General features: G+C 35.8%; 3 non-coding genes across 3 annotated transcripts; all 3 read left to right on the top strand.

The window, feature by feature from the left end:
* Positions 1–10989: 10989 nt before the first annotated feature.
* On the top strand, positions 10990–11291 carry LOC147787278 (signal recognition particle RNA). Its single transcript, XR_015414050.1, has one exon.
* A 189-nt stretch (positions 11292–11480) lies between these two features.
* Positions 11481–11788, top strand: LOC147787277 (signal recognition particle RNA). The gene has a single exon (XR_015413995.1).
* A 4468-nt stretch (positions 11789–16256) lies between these two features.
* Positions 16257–16328, top strand: TRNAQ-UUG (transfer RNA glutamine (anticodon UUG)). The gene has a single exon. It is a non-coding gene; the product is annotated as a tRNA-Gln (tRNA).
* Positions 16329–17446: the final 1118 nt, after the last annotated feature.

The raw sequence follows: 17446 nt of genomic DNA, 5'->3' as shown, positions 1-17446 counted from the left end.
TCAATACCTTGCGTAGATATTGAGACTTTGTCAACCAGACTGTACCTTTTTTTCGATCTCGCTCTATCTCCATTCCAAGTATTTTCTTTGCATTGCCTAAGTCTTTCATTTAAAATGTTTTAGAAAGCTGATCTTTGAGCTTATCAATCTCCACCTGTCTCTTTGAAGCAATTAACATATCATCAACATATAAGAGCAAATAGATAAACGATCCATCATCGAGACACTGATAATACACACAATGATCAAATTGACTATGAGTATACATATGCTCTACCATGAAATGATCAAACCTTTTATACCATTGGCAAGGAGATTGCTTCAGCCCATACAAAGATTTCTTCAATCTGCATGCCAAATGTTGTTGTCCAACTACTCGAAAACCAACCGATTGCGCCATATATATTTCTTCTTCCAAATCTCCATGAAAAAAAGCAGTTTTTACATCGAGTTGTACAAGCTCAAGATTAAATTGATCAACTAAAGCCAACAAAATTCGAATGGAAGAATGTTTTACCACATGTGAGAAAATTTCATTGTAATCAATACCTTCTTTTTGTGCATAGCCTTTAGCCACAAGTCGAGCCTTATAACGTATACCAGAAGAATCTTCTTTTTTTGCAAAAACTCATTTACAACCAATTTCCTTCCTACCTTTTGGAAGTTGTACCAAATCCCAACTTTGATTTATCTCCAATGATGCTATCTCCTGATTCGAGCCTCTTGCTAGTGCAATCTATCCGGGCTCTGGATAGCATCTTTGTAACTATTGGGAACTCCATCAATCAAAGGGAAAGCATATGCTATCGTATCATCAAATCTTGCAGGTTTTCGAATTTCCCTGCGTGGTCTATTCCTGGCGATGGACTCAGGTTCCTCCACTCTTTCATTTACAAGGCTTTGCTCCTCCTGTTCTAGGACATCAGAGTTATTATCTAACTGATCAATAGGTTATTCAGTAGGAACAACCATATTAGGAGAGAACACCACCTTCTCCACCTGCTTCAATGTCTCGTCATTATTTTCAATTTTCTACAAAAACATTCCAGACTCATCGAATGTCACATCTCGACTATTAACAATCTTACTTGTTTCTGGACACCATAACCTATAGCCCTTCACGCCTTTGCTAAAGCCCATAAACTTGACTTTTTTTGCTATAGGATCCAGCTTTGAGTCTGTCACATGATAATAAGCAGGACACCCAAACACATGCAATTTATCATAACAACAGGAGTACCTGCCATACCTCAAGCGGAGTTTTCTCACCATTTCCAGAAATAGGTAAACGATTCACCTAGTGAACTGCATAACTGAGAGCCTCAGCCCAAAATGCCTTACTCAATCCTGCTTGAGACAATATGCATCGCACCTTCTCTATTAATGTCTGGTTCATTCTCTCAGCAACTTCATTTTGTCCTGGTTTACCAGGAACAGTGAAGTGTCGAACGATCCCTTCATCTCGGCATACTTTAAGGAATGGATCATAAATATATTCTCCACCGTTGTCTGATCTCAGCTTTTTGATTTTCCTGTCCGTTCAATTCTCTACCATTTTCTTCCACTCTAGGAATTTGGAGAACCTCGTTTTTGTGCCTAATGGGATACATCCAAACTCTCCTCGAATGGTCATCAATAAAGGTGACAAACCACCTCTTTCCTCCCAATGAGACATTCTTCATGGGACCCCATACATCAGTGTGAATATAATCCAAAATGTCCTTTGTTTGGTGTATAGTTGTACCAAACTTCACATTTTTTTGTTTACCAAATATACAATGTTCACAAAAATCTATTTTACCAGTTGTGGCACCCTTAAGGACTCCTTGGTTCACCAATGTCTGGAGCGCCTTCTCCCCAGCATGCCCGAGTCTTATGTGCCATAATTTCGATATGTCTTATTTTTTCGAACTTGCCACAGCAGCATGCCTAATTATTGTGGTTCCGTTGAGGTAGTATATGCTACCTCTTCTAGTTCCTTTAATTTTCACCAAAGCTCCACGACCTACTTCCAAATTCACTCCTTCCAAAATGATGCGATAATCACTTGCAACCAAAACGCCAAGGAAAATCAATTTTTTCTTCAAGTCAGGGACATACCTCACATCATTGAGTTTTCGTATAACCCCATCAAACATCTTGATTTGTACTGAGTCGATTCCCATCATCTTGCAAGTACTATCATTGCCCATATAGACAACTCCACCATTGAACTCTTTAAAGTCCAAAAACATCTCTCTGTTGGGACACATATGATAGGAGCACCTAGAATCAAGAATCCATTCACTGGTTTGGCTAACTGATAAGGAGATCATCAAGGCATTATCTGTATCAGTGTCGTCATCTCTAACCACATTGGACTTCGACCCCTTTTTTTTTTAAGATCGGGCAATCTTTCTTCCAATGGCCTTTCTGTCGACAATATGCATACTCATTTTTATTAAGTTTTATCCAATTATCAGATCTACCTTTTGACTTTGATCGGGACTTTCCACGTTCGCTCTTTTTCCAAGTAGAAGTCCTTCCACGAGCAGTGAGAACATTTGTGCTAGAGTCTTGATATGCTTCCTTTTCCTTCTTTCGCACCTCATTATTCATTAAGGCATTTGAAACATCTTAAAAAACAAGATCAGTGAGTCCATGTAGTAGGGTGATTACTAAAAACTCATAGGATTTCGGCAAAGAATTCAATAGCAACAATGCCTTGTCTTCGTCATTAATTGTAACATCTAGATTGAGCAAATCAGTGACGATTTTGTTAAAATCATCCAAATGCTCAGCCATTGAGATACATTTCTTGTAGTCAAAACGAAAGAGTTTCTTCTTCAAATAGAGTTTATTTTCCACACTCTTCTTCATATATTTCGCCTCAAGCTTGTCCCATAGTTCTTTCGCCATGGTAACCTTCATAAATGGATATTTCTGATCCTTGTCAAGATAGGATCAAATAATTCCACAAGCTTGTCGATTTAATTTCGTCCATTTGGCGTCTGTCATGTCCTCAGGCATCTCCTATTGGAGAGAAACATCAAGGTCTTGCATGACTAGCAAATCTCTAACTTCGCCTCGTCAAACACCAAAATTATTGGTTCCATCAAATTTCTAAACTTCGAGATTGGAACTCAAAAGTCTCAATCCACGCTGTGATTTAATTCCAGATGATTCTGCCATTTGTAATAGGTAATCTGGATGTAACTAAAAAACACAATTCTTGAAAATTGATTTTAAAGAAAATAAGCACGACTGTGAGCACGTCTAGAGGTTGATGAGGCCAAAAATTTCACAATACCCCAAATACAACAATCAGGCTATGATACCACTTGTTGTGCGCCGAAAATGGAACAAATTTACTCACAGCACCAATTAACGGAATTACACAAAGAGACACCAAGATATTTACGTGGTTCAGAGAGAAGAAGTTCCCTTACATCCACGGGTAGCAACCACTCACTAATAAACAAACTGTTACAAGTGAATACCTCACTATCACAGTACAAAGACTCTCACCAATATGTCACTAAGAAATACAATGTGACACACAAAACTTGATATTTTCATTAGCAAAAAGAATGGCATTATATAGCCTTTGGTTGAACCTAAAAATATCAACGAAACTAACCAAACCTAAAAATATCAGCGAAACTTAAAGTCACAGAGAATAGGACTAATCAGTCCTAAAGAATAGGACCTTATGACAATTTACAACATACATGTGAGTCATTCAATCAAGCCTTGATCAAGTTCAATTCTGGAGTCACTCAAAATGTTTCAAAATCTAGAGGTAATCTATTTTTAGCCTTATCCCTTAGTCGATGCGAATTTTGTATAAGAAGTGTTAATTTCTTTGGTTCAAGGATTTTTGCTCCAACAAAAGGTTAGATCGTTGGGCTGAGGATTAGGATTGTCTTATCACCCATACTCTAAAGTTCGCTCCCATCCACTACCAACTCCTAGTTACCTGAAAAAAAAAATGTAAAGATGGAGGGAATAAAAAGTCAATAAATAGCCTACTTGTAGGCTCTTAATGGAAACTTTATTAGGATGTTATCTCTTATTGAGTTTCTAGGGTTTGTCACTTACCTCTTATATTCTTAACTGTCACTTTCTGGTCCTAAAAACTTTTCCCTAAAGTAACCTTTAGTTTTCTTCGTGTGAACACAAGAGTGGCGCTCTCATGATCGTATCATCCTGCTAGTAAATTCTGATGCAGTGTATCTCATCTAAGTGAGAGAAATAGGAGGCCCTCCTTATCATCCTGCTCATGATACATAGCGTAGGGCATCCCACATAAAAGAGGAATAGGGGCATCGTCATACATCGCGTGATGGGAGATAACGATCACTTTTTGATATGTACCATGGTATTCAATTGATCCTACATATATTCTTGGAACATGGTTTATAAATTAACATAGGCTTATACATTATATTATGGAGTAGCATCAAAACTTATTAGTTTTAACTTAGTGAAACATTAAAGTGCAACCTAACGTGATTCCATGGGTGTGAAAACTTACTAGTAACCTGATAACCCCCTTTTAAGGTCATGTATAAAGTTCCACATTACTTAGGTATCTTAAAAATTTAGAGATCTATTACACACAAATTTTGTAAATATTTGTGGTCTCATGGTCTAGTGGTTAGAACATTGTCTCAGTGGGACCTAGTTTTTTAATTGTGAGTGTAGCACTAATACAAATCAATTAATTTATTAATTTATTTTAAAGTGTTAAAACCATATTAGATACAAAACAAAAGAAATGGCCTATTAGATATTTTTAAAGGTAAAGTTCTTTTTAGCATTAATTTCCTAAAACTAGAAGCAATAAGAACCCATAATGTCTCCATTAGTAAATTCTTTTTACTTGAAAAAAATGAAATCACGACCAACACTTAGTTACATAAATAAATTTTTAACATGGAGTGAATAAGAATTCAATAAGTAGCCTACTTATGTGTAGATTCTTAATTGCAACTTTAAGCTAAGCTTGGAACGTAACCACGTCTAACTCCTAGTTATTTAAAAAAAATTGTAAACATGAAGTGTTTAAGAACTCAATAAATTGCCTACTTGTATGTAGGCTTTTAATTACAACCTTAAGTTAAGCTAGGAACGTAACCACGACCAGCTCTTAGTTACCTAAGAAAAAAATGTAATAACGACTAACTCCTAGTTACATTAAAAGAAAAAAAAATGTAACCACGACCAGCTCCTAGTTACCGGCAAAAATATTAAACCACGACTAGCTCTTAGTTACTGGACTTACGTTCTTTAGCTTCTAGTATCCGAACTACCTCAAATTTTTTTTCCACAAACTCCTTATTGTGTCTAGTTTCTGGAACTATAAAATTTTTCATGAGAACCGGACTGGAAGGAGATTTAAACGGAGAAAAATCAAGGGAAAGTCGAAATTTAGGTTGACATGGCCAGTTCAACTGAACAGACCACGTCATTGTCTTCTTCCTCTGGACAGGACGAAGATGCACGCGTCCTTTGCGCTGCCGTCTGAAACTTGAGCTCCACAACACCATTCATAGTGTTTCTCCCCTCAATTTCTTCATGAAACTTAAAGATTTTGTTACAAGGAATAGCTAGGGATTGATTTCATACATGTGAATTGTAGCACAAGATATTCGTTTCCAAAGTTTGTCCAAAAATTGATTTCTGGTCCGAGCAAAAATAGAGGATTTTTTATTGGGTAGCCAATTCTATGGATTTTCAAGGCCCGATTTCTACATGGGACCTCTTCCATATCCTTTCCTCAAGCTAAGGGAATTGGTTTGGAGGAACATCTTTGAGTGTGGGGCCTCAATTTCCATAAATCGTTCTCGGTCTGCAACTCACCCGAAACACTAGATTTTTGTTCTCTTGGGTAGCTTGTTCTACGACATTTCAGCTCTCAATTCCTTCATCAAAGTTACTCAACTTCGTCCACTGAAGCTAAAGGAATCCTTAAATTGATTGAAAATTGACTATAGACAGGAATCCGACACTTACCCCCAATTTGAGCCTGAAATTCATTTCCTTCAATTGGGCTCGTTTCTGAGGTTATTTCTCTTCATGATCTTCTATGAAAACATTTCTTCGCGGTGCAGAAAAAGATTAGAATTACTCTTGCTGGAAGATTTATCGTGTATCATCTAGTTGTATTTTCAAGTTTTCCTTGAAACTCTTTAATGGCAGATTGGATTGGGAGAATAGTTTCTAGGCACTTTTAACACCCTATTCCTTCATAAAACTTGTGGGTAATCTTGTTTAGAAACTGTAAGAATAAGTTTGAAGGGAAATGGTGGAGAATTGCTCTCGAATTTGGAAGAAATCTGATAGTAGGAGACAAAAAATCTAAACGCTTATTGCTTACGATTGGGAGCTCGACCTTGCTCAAATCTTGTTCCATATTGTTGCCCCAACTTTAGACTTTATAGGGAAAGCTTCCACCAACGTTGAAACCTCCAGAATTGTCATGATTTGGAGATTGAATTTTCTGAAAATTTTGTCGAAAATATCATCTCCGATTAGTGAGCTACCGACGTCCAATTTGAATTTTGATTGTTGCATTTGATGACTTTTGAACGTTCTAGATCGTGACCAATTTTGGAGAAGATCCAACGGCCGGATTTTGAGATTCGAAGGATTTTGTGCACGAGGTGGTTCTGATTTTGAGCACAATGGCATATCCGTAATTATCCATAATTTCAGGGTATTTTTGTGTTTTGCTACTTTTTGAATATTTTATCAAAAAATCCATAATTTTTCTAAAATATTTTAGTCCCTTTGGTCATTTTTCCCTTGAGCATCTTGAAATTCCTTAAGATAAGGAATTAAAAATTTGGAAAATTTCTTAAAAATTGGAAAATGACATTTTCGTCCTTTTCTAAAGAACTTAAGTCGTTAAGATTACTTCTTACCGTATAGACATAACTTGCTTAAGACCTTTGTCCTTGCTTCATCCTCTTGATTAGATTCTTTGGGTCTTACATGGGCCGCTTATTCTTGTTGGAGCTAATTTCCTTCTTTTGTGGAGTGTTACAATAATAATGGTAAAAATATTGTTAGTCTAGTTGTATGATTCAAGCATTTGATGCGAGAGGTTTTTGAGTCTGATTCTTAATCCTTTTGTTCATAAGTAGAATCATAAGTCAATAGCTAGCAAAATATCAAGCAATAACTAATAATTTACCTCCATTAAGCTGACATTTTAAAATTTTAAAATTCCATTTTAATGTGCAAAAGATCTTCCATTCTTGAAATGACCCGTAGTGCACAAATTTGACTAAAATAGAAAAGTTCTCTAAAATAAAAGTAAAAGATCTAGTGTACCATTCTTGCTTAGGGAGAAAGAGGTCCAAAATTCAATACTCGAAATACTTCTAGTTTTTTCTTAAACACATTATATGGATAAAAAACTTATTTCACTATTTTTTTAATGTTGGCACGGTTGAAAAAGAATGGTAGAATAATTGTACGCCTAATCTAATAAATTAATTAATTTTAATGTGTTAAAATCCTATGGGATAGGAAAGGACACATTAATCATTTTCAAAGTTTTGAAAGTATGTGAAAATACTTTTTATTTTTTTTAAGTTAAAATATTTATTATACACCAATTTTATATATATTTGTGGTCTAGTGGTTAGGACATTGGACTTTGAATCCAATAACTTGAGTTCAAATTTCGGTGGGACCTTATTTTCTAGGTTCACATGAAAGGTCATAAGAAATAAAACATTATTAATCAGTTACAAGTATGGAATGGTAACACTCAAGAATAAGAATTCAAAGGTTTTCAAAAAAAAAAGAATGGTAACATTTTATCTAACACCCAAGAATAAGAAATTCAAAGGTTTTCAAAGAACAAGAATTGTAACATTTTATCAAGAAAGATTTTCTTAAAAAAATGGGACTCAGTTCTTAACCTCTGATCTCCTCCGATCTCCTCCAAAATTGGGGAGGATCTAGAATACTCACAGCTCAGCATATCCAATCCGAAGCGATAGACATTTTAAATGAACAAATCCAATCCCAATTAATTTCTACACAACTAAGGATCATTTTTGAAGAAGGCCTCGAAGGGAAAATTCTCAAGGTGCCCAAAAATGGGAAAATTTTCAAGGTTTTCAAGAACGAATAATAATAACATTTTACCACCAAAGATTTTCAAGGTGCCCAAAAATGGGAAAATTCTCGATTTTTCAAGAAAAATGGTATTTAAATAATTAAAAAATAGGAAATTACCAAAATGCTCCTAAAAGAGTGGATATTTACGAAAATACCCTTATGTACGAAATCTGATCGCTTGCACAAAACGCCACAAAACTCAGTTCTCAGCTGTCGGATCTCCTCCAAAATTGGGGAGGATCTAGAACACTCACAGCTCAGTATATTCAACAGCTAGAATTCAAAATTAACTTCGATAAAGCCCTAGTCAGAGAAAATGTTATGGCAAAAAATCCAGAGAACTCAAGGAAGAAATTGTAATGATTCTGGACGATTCAATGGCGGTGGAGCAATCCTCTATAAATTATGAGGTAGGGGCAACTAATAGGAACAAGAATTGAGACCTTAATCAAGTGTTATGAGCGTTGAGATTTTGGGTATTGTATCCCCAGATATTCTTGAAATCCAGAAGCAACAGTCCATCTTTTTCATTCAAATCTATTCCTACACGTTCTAAGAGGATTACCCAGAGGTTTGGTGAAGGAAGGAAGCTTCGAAGTGCCCCTATCGTATTTCCCCAACTCTGTTTGCCATTAAAGAAACTCCAAGGAAAGCTTGAAATCCAATCCGAAGCTATAAACATTTTCGATGGACAAATCCTATCCAATCAATTTCTACACACCTAAGGATCATTTTCGAAAATGGCCTTAAAGGGAGACAACCTTAAGAACAAGCGTAATCGAAGAAATTCGATATCGATAAGTTTTGGGGACGAAATTCGAATTCTTACTTACGACACTTAAAATCCAAAATTGATGTTTCCAATAGCTTGAGGGGACTAAATGGAACATGTTTGATGTCCTAGTTTGAGCTGACCAACGGAAAAATCGTGTTCTAGGTTAAGTTGCAGACCGAGGGAAGGAACTCAAAATTCGCCTCAACCACGCCCAAAGAACCTCTAAGAATTATGCCTTTAGTTTAAGAAAGGTGTAAGGAGGATCTTTGGTGAGGAGGTGTGGCATGACAGTGTCTGCATCGTCGTAACTAATAACAATCACCTCCTTGGTTTACTCTGGCAACAAAACGAGTTTCCCTCAACTTTGAACGTCTATAACTTACGTTGTAGTTCACGAGCAGGTGAGATATCTATCTCAAACTCTTCCTTGAAAGTTCATCTTTATGTTTTATGAAGGAATTGAGGGGAGAAATGCTCTGGAATGAGCTGGCGAACTCCATTTTAAAACGGAGGAGCAACGCCATGAGTCGTGTCCTTCCCTTGCGGGAGGAAGAGACGATGACGTGGCCAGTTGAACTGAACCGACCACATCAACCCTAAAACCGAACCTCTTTAATTTTTCATAAAATTGAACTACTTTTCGAGTGGTTCTCACGAAATTCTCAATGGTCACAAAGGAGCGTAACCTTCTGGTCTTGTCGGTGGAAGCCTATCGGGTCAATTCTCCTAGACCCAATATAAACCTCTCTAGATAGTCCTCAGCCTCACATCCAAATTTTTTACATATATTTTTGGTGGCTTGGACTAAGGACATCGAGCTTGCCAACTACTCTTTTCCAATTTCATAAATGTAACTTTAAAACTTTCCAAATTTTTTTGGCTCAATTTTTGTAGGAATAGTTGAATGTCTATAATTGTCAACCGATTTGTTTTAAATCAATGTATTAATCTCTTTTACATGTAAATATGAAAATATTTCAAAAAAACTCTTCAAATTTACATAATTTAAACCTATAATATGTTGTAATTGCATAAAATTATAAAAATTTGAGACCTTAAGAGTGTTTGGAGAGGTGAGAATGATAGGTTTCTCAACTACAACAATCCCACATTGATGGATTTAAAATTGGATGTAGTCTTCATAAAGTAGTTATTGTCTTAAGGAAATCATCCAGCTTTGTAACGTGAGCTTGTAACCCATATGGGGGCAACAAAGTGGTTGGAGGTTGGCCCAACCTATTGGTTTGGGTTGCTGGAGTTGTTCTTAGTAGTCCTCGACATCCACTTATTTTTTTTACATATATTTTTGGTGGCTGGGACTATGGACATCGAGCTAGCCATTTGTTCTGAATGAAAGTATTTATCTATTTTTCCTGTAAATATAATAGATTTCTTCGCTACAACAATCCCACATTGATACATTTAAGTTTAGATGTAATCTTCATAAAGTAGTCATTGTCTTAAGGAAATTGTCGAGCTTGGTAATGTGAGCTTGTAACCCATATGGGGGCAATAAAGTGGTTGGAGGTTGGCTCAATCTATTGGTTAGGGTTGTGGAGTTGTTCTTGGTAGTCCTCAACCTGACATCCACTTGTTTTTTTTTACATATATTTTTGGTGGCTTGGACTATGTACATCGAGCTAGCCATTTGTTCTGAATGAATGTATTTATCTATTTCACCTGTAAATATAATAGATTTCTCCACTACAACAATCCCACATTGATAAATTTAAAATTGGATGTAGTCTTCATAAAAGAGTCATTGTCTTTTGGAAATCGCAGAGGTTGGCTTAACCCATTGGTTAGGGTTGTTGGAGTTGTTCTTCAGCCTGTCCATTCCGCTCTTGTCGGTGGAAGGATAGCGGGTCAATTCTACTAGGCCCAATATAAACCTCTTGGTCATCCTCACATCCACTTTTCACTTTTTTTTTGTTTTCTTTTATATATATTTTTGGTGGCTTGGACAATGGACATCCAGCTTGCCATTTATTTTGAATAAATGCATTTATCTATTTTACCTCTAAATATGATGCATTTCTATGCTACAACAATCTCACATTGATAGATTTAAAATTGGATGTAGTCTTCATAAAGTAGTCATCGTCTTAAGGAAATCGCTGAACCCATATGGGGGCAACAAAGTGGTTGGAGGTTGGCTCAGCCCATTGGTTAGGATTGTTGGAGTTGTTCTTCGGCCTGTCCATCCCAAGTAGGGAGTTGGGCTATGGGCTTTGGGCGAAGGCCGCATGTGCATGGCCCTTAGAGTTGAAGGAAACCGCGTGAGGCTGGTTTCAAAGAGCAGCGTAACCTTCCGCTCTTGTCGGTGGAAGGATAGCGGGTCGATTCTCCTAGGCCCAATATAAACCTCTTGGTCGTCCTCAGCCTGACATCCACTTTTTTTTGTTTTCTTTTACATATATTTTTGGTGGCTTGGACAATGGACATCGAGCTTGCCATTTGTTTTGGATAAATGCATTTATCTATTTTACCTCTAAATATGATGCATTTCTGTGCTACAACAATCCCACATTGATAGATTTAAATTTGGATGTAGTCTTCATAAAGTAGTCATCGTCTTAAGGAAATCGCCGAGCTTGGTAATGTGAGCTTGTAACCCATATGGGGGCAACAAAGTGGTTGGAGGTTGGCTCAGCCCATTGGGTTAGGGTTGTTGTTGGAGTTGTTCTTCGGCCTGTCCATTCCAAGTAGGGAGTTGGGCTATGGGCTTTGAGCGAAGGCCTCATGTGCATGGCCCCTTAGAGTTGAAGGAAACCGCGTGAGGCTGGTTTCACAGAGCAACGTAACCTTCCACTCTTGCCGGTGGAAGGATAGCGGGTTGATTCTCCCAGGCCCAATATAAACCTCTTGGTAGTCGTCAGCCTAACATCCACTTTTTTTTTTTAACTATATTTTTGGTGGCTTGGACTATGGACATCGAGCTTGCGATTTGTTCTGAATAAATGCATTTATCCATTTTACATGTAATTATAATAGATTTCTCATTCCAAGTAGCGAGTTGGGCTATGGACTTTGGGCGAAGGCCTAGTGTCCATGGCCCTTAGAGTTGGAGGAAACCGCGTGAGGCATGTTTCACAGAGCAACTTAAACCAACTATGAAATCAGACTATGTTTTTTAAGATATATCTCAATTACAATACTACCAAATTAAGACTAAAGAGGGAGATGGAGATGTACCGAGGACAACATTGCAAACCGAGGTAGGATCACTATGAGTTTGTGGTTAGTTCGTTTGTTCTCACCAACGCCCCCATGGTATTCATGGAGTTGATGAATTAGGTATTCAATGGATTTCTTGACACGTGTGTCATCGTGTTCATACACGACATCCTTGTGTCCTTGAAAACAGATCAAGAACACAAGGTTCATCTTCCGAAGGTCCTCGATCTTGGGGGAAATAAGTTGTTTGTCAAGTTCTCCAAGTGTGAATTTTGGCTGTGTTATGACCCATTCTTAGGACTCGTGGTGTCGAAGGATGAGGTTTGAGTAGACATTGCAATAGTGGAAGCTGTCACTAAGTGGGCTCGCCTAACTACAGTCACCGAAGTATGCAGTTTTCTAGAATTTGTAGGATACTAGTTCGTGCAAGATTTTGCTAAGATAGCTTCACCGCTCACGTAGTTGACTGGGAAGGGTGTTCCGTTTATATGGAATGATGCTTGTGAGGCCAACTTCCAAGATCTGAAATAGAGGTTATTATGGGCTCTAGTGCCCACGGTCTAAGAGAGCTTAGGAGTATATGTGATTTATAGTGATGCTTCTAATAAAGGGTTAGGATGTGTATTTATGCAACATAGAAAGATAATTGTGTATACCTCGTGTCAGTTGGTTGCAATGGTGTTGGCACTTAAAATCTATGGGCACTACTTGTATGGAGAAAATACTCATATCTACATTGACCACAAGATCTTGAAGTATTTTTTTCACCCAAAAGGATTTGAACATGAGATAAAAAAGATGGCTAGAGTTGGTGAAGGACTACGATATATACATCCAATACCATCCCAAATGAAAACATAGTCATTGATGCCCTAAGCTGAACGACGACCCACTCGTCGGCCATGATGAATAGAGAGCCACGAGTGCAGATAGATTTTAAGCAAGCGGAGATAGCAGTGATGAGCAAAGGAGTTGTAGCACAGATGGATCGACGGGCAATCTATCCTTCATTTTGACATTGGATTATGGAATCTCGACGAGGGGACCTCATTTAGCAAGGATATTTTTAACCGTTAACAATAGGTTTTGTAGACGATTTCTCCAAGTCGACATATGTTAGTCTGCTATCTCAAGGACGATTATGTGTGCAATCGATGGAAGAGCTAAAAAGTGAGAGATGAGAGGCTCAAACTTCCTTACCTTTTCTTGAGTTTTCCTAATTTTAACTCCCTTACCAACCGAATCTTATGAAAAAATTTATGGTTTTAGAAACTAGACCCGATAAGGATTCTGTGGAAGAAAATTTGAGGTAATTCGAATATTGGAAGCTCGAGAACGGAAGTCCTGAACGTCGACAACGAGGTAAGTAGCCACCTTGAACTTTTCTTAAGAAATACTTGTAGCAATCGCTTGACTTTTCATATGAACCCTAAACCAAATATAAATTAAGCATATATGAAATAAAAACTCAAAATACCGTTAGTTAAGGCTCTAAACTTATCAAATTACTCGAGATTTAAGTAACGTTAAAACAACCCACTAAATGAACTCCTCTGCCTATGAAATTCTAATGTTGAGCATCTTATAGCATGTTGAAGTTATATATGAAACTTGGTGGTCATTGAATAAGGATAAGCAGGTAAACCAAGAAACGAAAACTTTACATAAATTTATTTCTCTTGTTAATGGTCATTACACCTAGTAGTATAAATAATTTTAGAATAATCAAACTTTGCATCTTTTTAAAACTAAAATGTATGATAACAATACTTGCACATGGATTTCATTAATATCCATTTCTTAATTAATAATATTTGAAAGATCAAATAAATGACCGAAATAATGATGATAGGGTCCCAAATCCAATAATCGGAATACTTATTTCACAACTTTTTTAACCATATTTTTTTATCGTAGGGCTGAAAAAGAATGGTAGAATAATTATACACGTGATCTAATCAATTAATTGATTTTAATGTGTTGAAACCTATCAAATACAAAACTAAAAAAATGGGGACACATTAATCATTTTCAAAATTTTGAAAATATACGAAAATACAATTTATTTTTTAAAGTTCAAAGATTTACTACACACCAATTTTATAAACATTTGTGGTCTCATAGTCTAGTTGGTTAGGACATTGGACTCTGAATCAGGTCCTTATGCCATTTGGTAGTGTTATTGAATGAAAATCATTTTCATATGCCTTATTTTATGTTTGTGAGTATTAACTTAACACAAATATTAAAGTAACAATATATCAGATATTTTAAAAGTTCAAACTATAAAATATAAATCGGAAAGTTTATAAAAATATTATCTATTTGTTAGAGGTTTATATCCAGATGGGGGTAAACTAAGTAAGAAATCAAACATTAATCCCTCTAAGTTCTTGAATAGTTTGGCATCTTAACAAAGTGACATGAAAACAAATAACATTTTTCAATATAAAAAGTTCCCATCAAATAACAAGATCATTCAATAAAGACCATGCTGAAGTGATGTGAAAAAATGTGTAAAACATATAAAGTGAAACTATGAGGTCTAACCTCCAAAGCAGTTGCTTTATTAGATGTAACTTTACGAGCGCCTCGAGCGTCTTCCTTTAAAAAGCGCCTTTGAAAAGTTTCATTCAATAACACTACCAAATGGTATAAGGAATTACAATCCTTCACTAAAATGATTCTAATTCAAGTATATGAGTTACCGATTCAAGTATATGAGTTTGGGGGTAGTAGTGCAAAATATAATAATTTATAGAGTAGACAATAATAAAGACCTATGATGCACATGAAAAGGATAAAAAAAGAATGTGATAAATAATAATGATAAGAATATACTATAAAGCAAGACATTAACTAATAATGGTAAGAATATCGTTGGTCTGTAAGATTCTAGCCTTTGGTGCCAGAGGTCTTAGAATCTGATTCTTAATTTTATTGTTTATAAGTAGAATTAAAAAGACCTTAATTCTTAATTATACTTTCATTAAGGTGACATTTTAATAGGTAAAAGACCTTTAAGTTCAATTCTTAGAATGCCTCAGGATCTAGAACTTTTTACTAAAATAAAAAAGTTCTCTAAAATGAGAGTAAAAGATGAGTTTATGATTCTTGCTTAAAGTGCAAGAGGTCCCAAATCCGATACTCGGAATGCCTCTAATTTTTTTTTATATTTCACATCCTTTTTTCTTATCCACATCATATGCTGAAATATCTTATTTCACAACTTTTTTAACCATATTTATGATCTTAAGGGCCAAAAAGAATGGTAGAATAAATTGTTTAGCATAGACACAAAAAACTCAAATGTGTGATGAGAACCCATATGGATAGATGTTTTGGATATCATGGTGAGATGGTAAATACATGGATCAGTTCTCAACGAATGTGTCAGAACAAGCCAAGATGGTCGAACTTTATCGAGACATGGAATGATGTCAAAATGCATGGGTTATGTTGTTGGTAACCAAGATGACTATGAGATTCAACGTTGCTTAAGAGAGATCTTGGCATAGAGTAGAGGAAAAGACGAGTCAGATGACTTGATCTAGTCTAAAGGAATGTTGGATAGAGTCGCAGATGATTGAACATGCACACACAAGAGGCGTGTGTGACAAAATAAGTTTGGATTCCACACCAGTTGTGCTCAGTTGGTGAAGGAAAACTTCGCCAAGGTTTAACAAAGCTACAAAATCGGGCAAAAAATGTGAATGGGGCTTGAGCTCCCCCTCAAAGCTTGTCGTAAGTGTGTCAAGATCACGATGCAGCACGGTTGAAAAAGTATGACGTGACATTAGACATCAAATTAAATGAATAAAATAATAATGATGCTCAAAAAGTAAATTTCGAAGGATAAAAAGATAAAATTAGGGCCTTCGTGGAAACCCCTACTTTTTTCTTTATTTCATGTCCTTTTTTATCCACGTAATATACCGAAAAATACTTATTTCACAACTTTTTTAATCATATTTATGATCGTAGGGCTGAACAGGAATGGTAGAATAATGGTAAACCTGATCTAATAATATATTAATTGATTTTAATGTGTTGAAACCCTATCAAATACAAAACTAAAAATACGAGGATACATTAGTCATTTTCAAAGTTCTAAAGGTATATGAAGATAATATTTATTTTTTTGAAGTTTAGAGATTTATTACCCACAAATTGTGTAAATATTTGTGGTCTCATGGTCTAGTGATTAGGACATTGGACTTTGAATCCAATAACTTGAGTTCAAATCTCAATGAGGCCTATTTTTATGTTTATTTACGAATATAAAAATCTAACCCGTGGACTTTAGCCACCTCTGGGATACTAAACAATTCATCAATTCACTTCTATCCATTTGTTTGTGTGTTCATGATTGATGACTAAATTGAAACTATCCAATTAAAACTTATATTATGGAATAACTTCAAAGGTTTTTTTTCTCTTCTCTATGGATAATAATACTTCCATCTTTCTTTGAGTGCGAGAGGTCGGTTTTTTTTCTCTTCTCTATGGATAATAATACTTCCATCTTTCTTTGAGTGCGAGAGGTCGTGAGTTTAATTCTTGGAATGCACCTCCAAGTTTGGTCTTTAATTGACAATTAAAGCTTATCTTTTTTTTATAAAACTTTTCCAAGAAAAATTTTAGTTCTAAGATGTCATTTATAGGGTTGCTGACTTAGTCTTTACGGAAGTAGTAAAATTACATGGAATTTCTAGATATATTGTTACCTACTTACTTAGTGTGACGAATGATATATTGTTACCTACTTACTTAGTCTTTAGTAAAATGATGAACAGAAGGAAGTGGATAATAGACCATAATTCTTGGGACGAATGTTTGTCGTTTGTAGAGTTTGCATATAATATAGTAATTGATAGTATCATTCATTGCTCTCCTTTGAAAGTTGTTTATGGATTTAATCCATTTACGCGTTTGGTTTTGCTTGTTATTCCTTCTAATATTTTAATCCATTTACGTCTCTGGTTTTGCTTGTTATTCCTTCTAATATTTTTGTGCGTGAAGCAACACAAGAAAGGCAGATTTGATCAAAACCCTGCACAAAAAGGTGAAGATTGAGAAACAAAATTTTAAAGTTGTTTCAAGAATTAACAAAGGACGAAAAGAACACATTTTTCACCTCGGTGATTGAGTTTGGATACATTTTCGCAAGGAGTGATTTGCATGTCAAAGGAAACAAAGTTACATTCAAGAGGGGATCACCCTTACAAAGTTCTTGAAAGAATTAATAACAATGCCTATAAACTTGATCTTACTATCAATGTCGCTTACTTGAGTTATTTTGATGTAGGTTATGATTTTCCTTATTTGAGTACAAATAATTTTAAAGAGGGGAAGATGATAAGGATCAAGGTGTTC

Source organism: Cucurbita pepo, chromosome 18 (genome assembly GCF_057944985.1).
Source record: "Cucurbita pepo subsp. pepo isolate OVF chromosome 18, ASM5794498v1, whole genome shotgun sequence".
NCBI lineage: Eukaryota > Viridiplantae > Streptophyta > Magnoliopsida > Cucurbitales > Cucurbitaceae > Cucurbita > Cucurbita pepo.
This window is presented reverse-complemented; position numbering and strand designations above follow the sequence as displayed.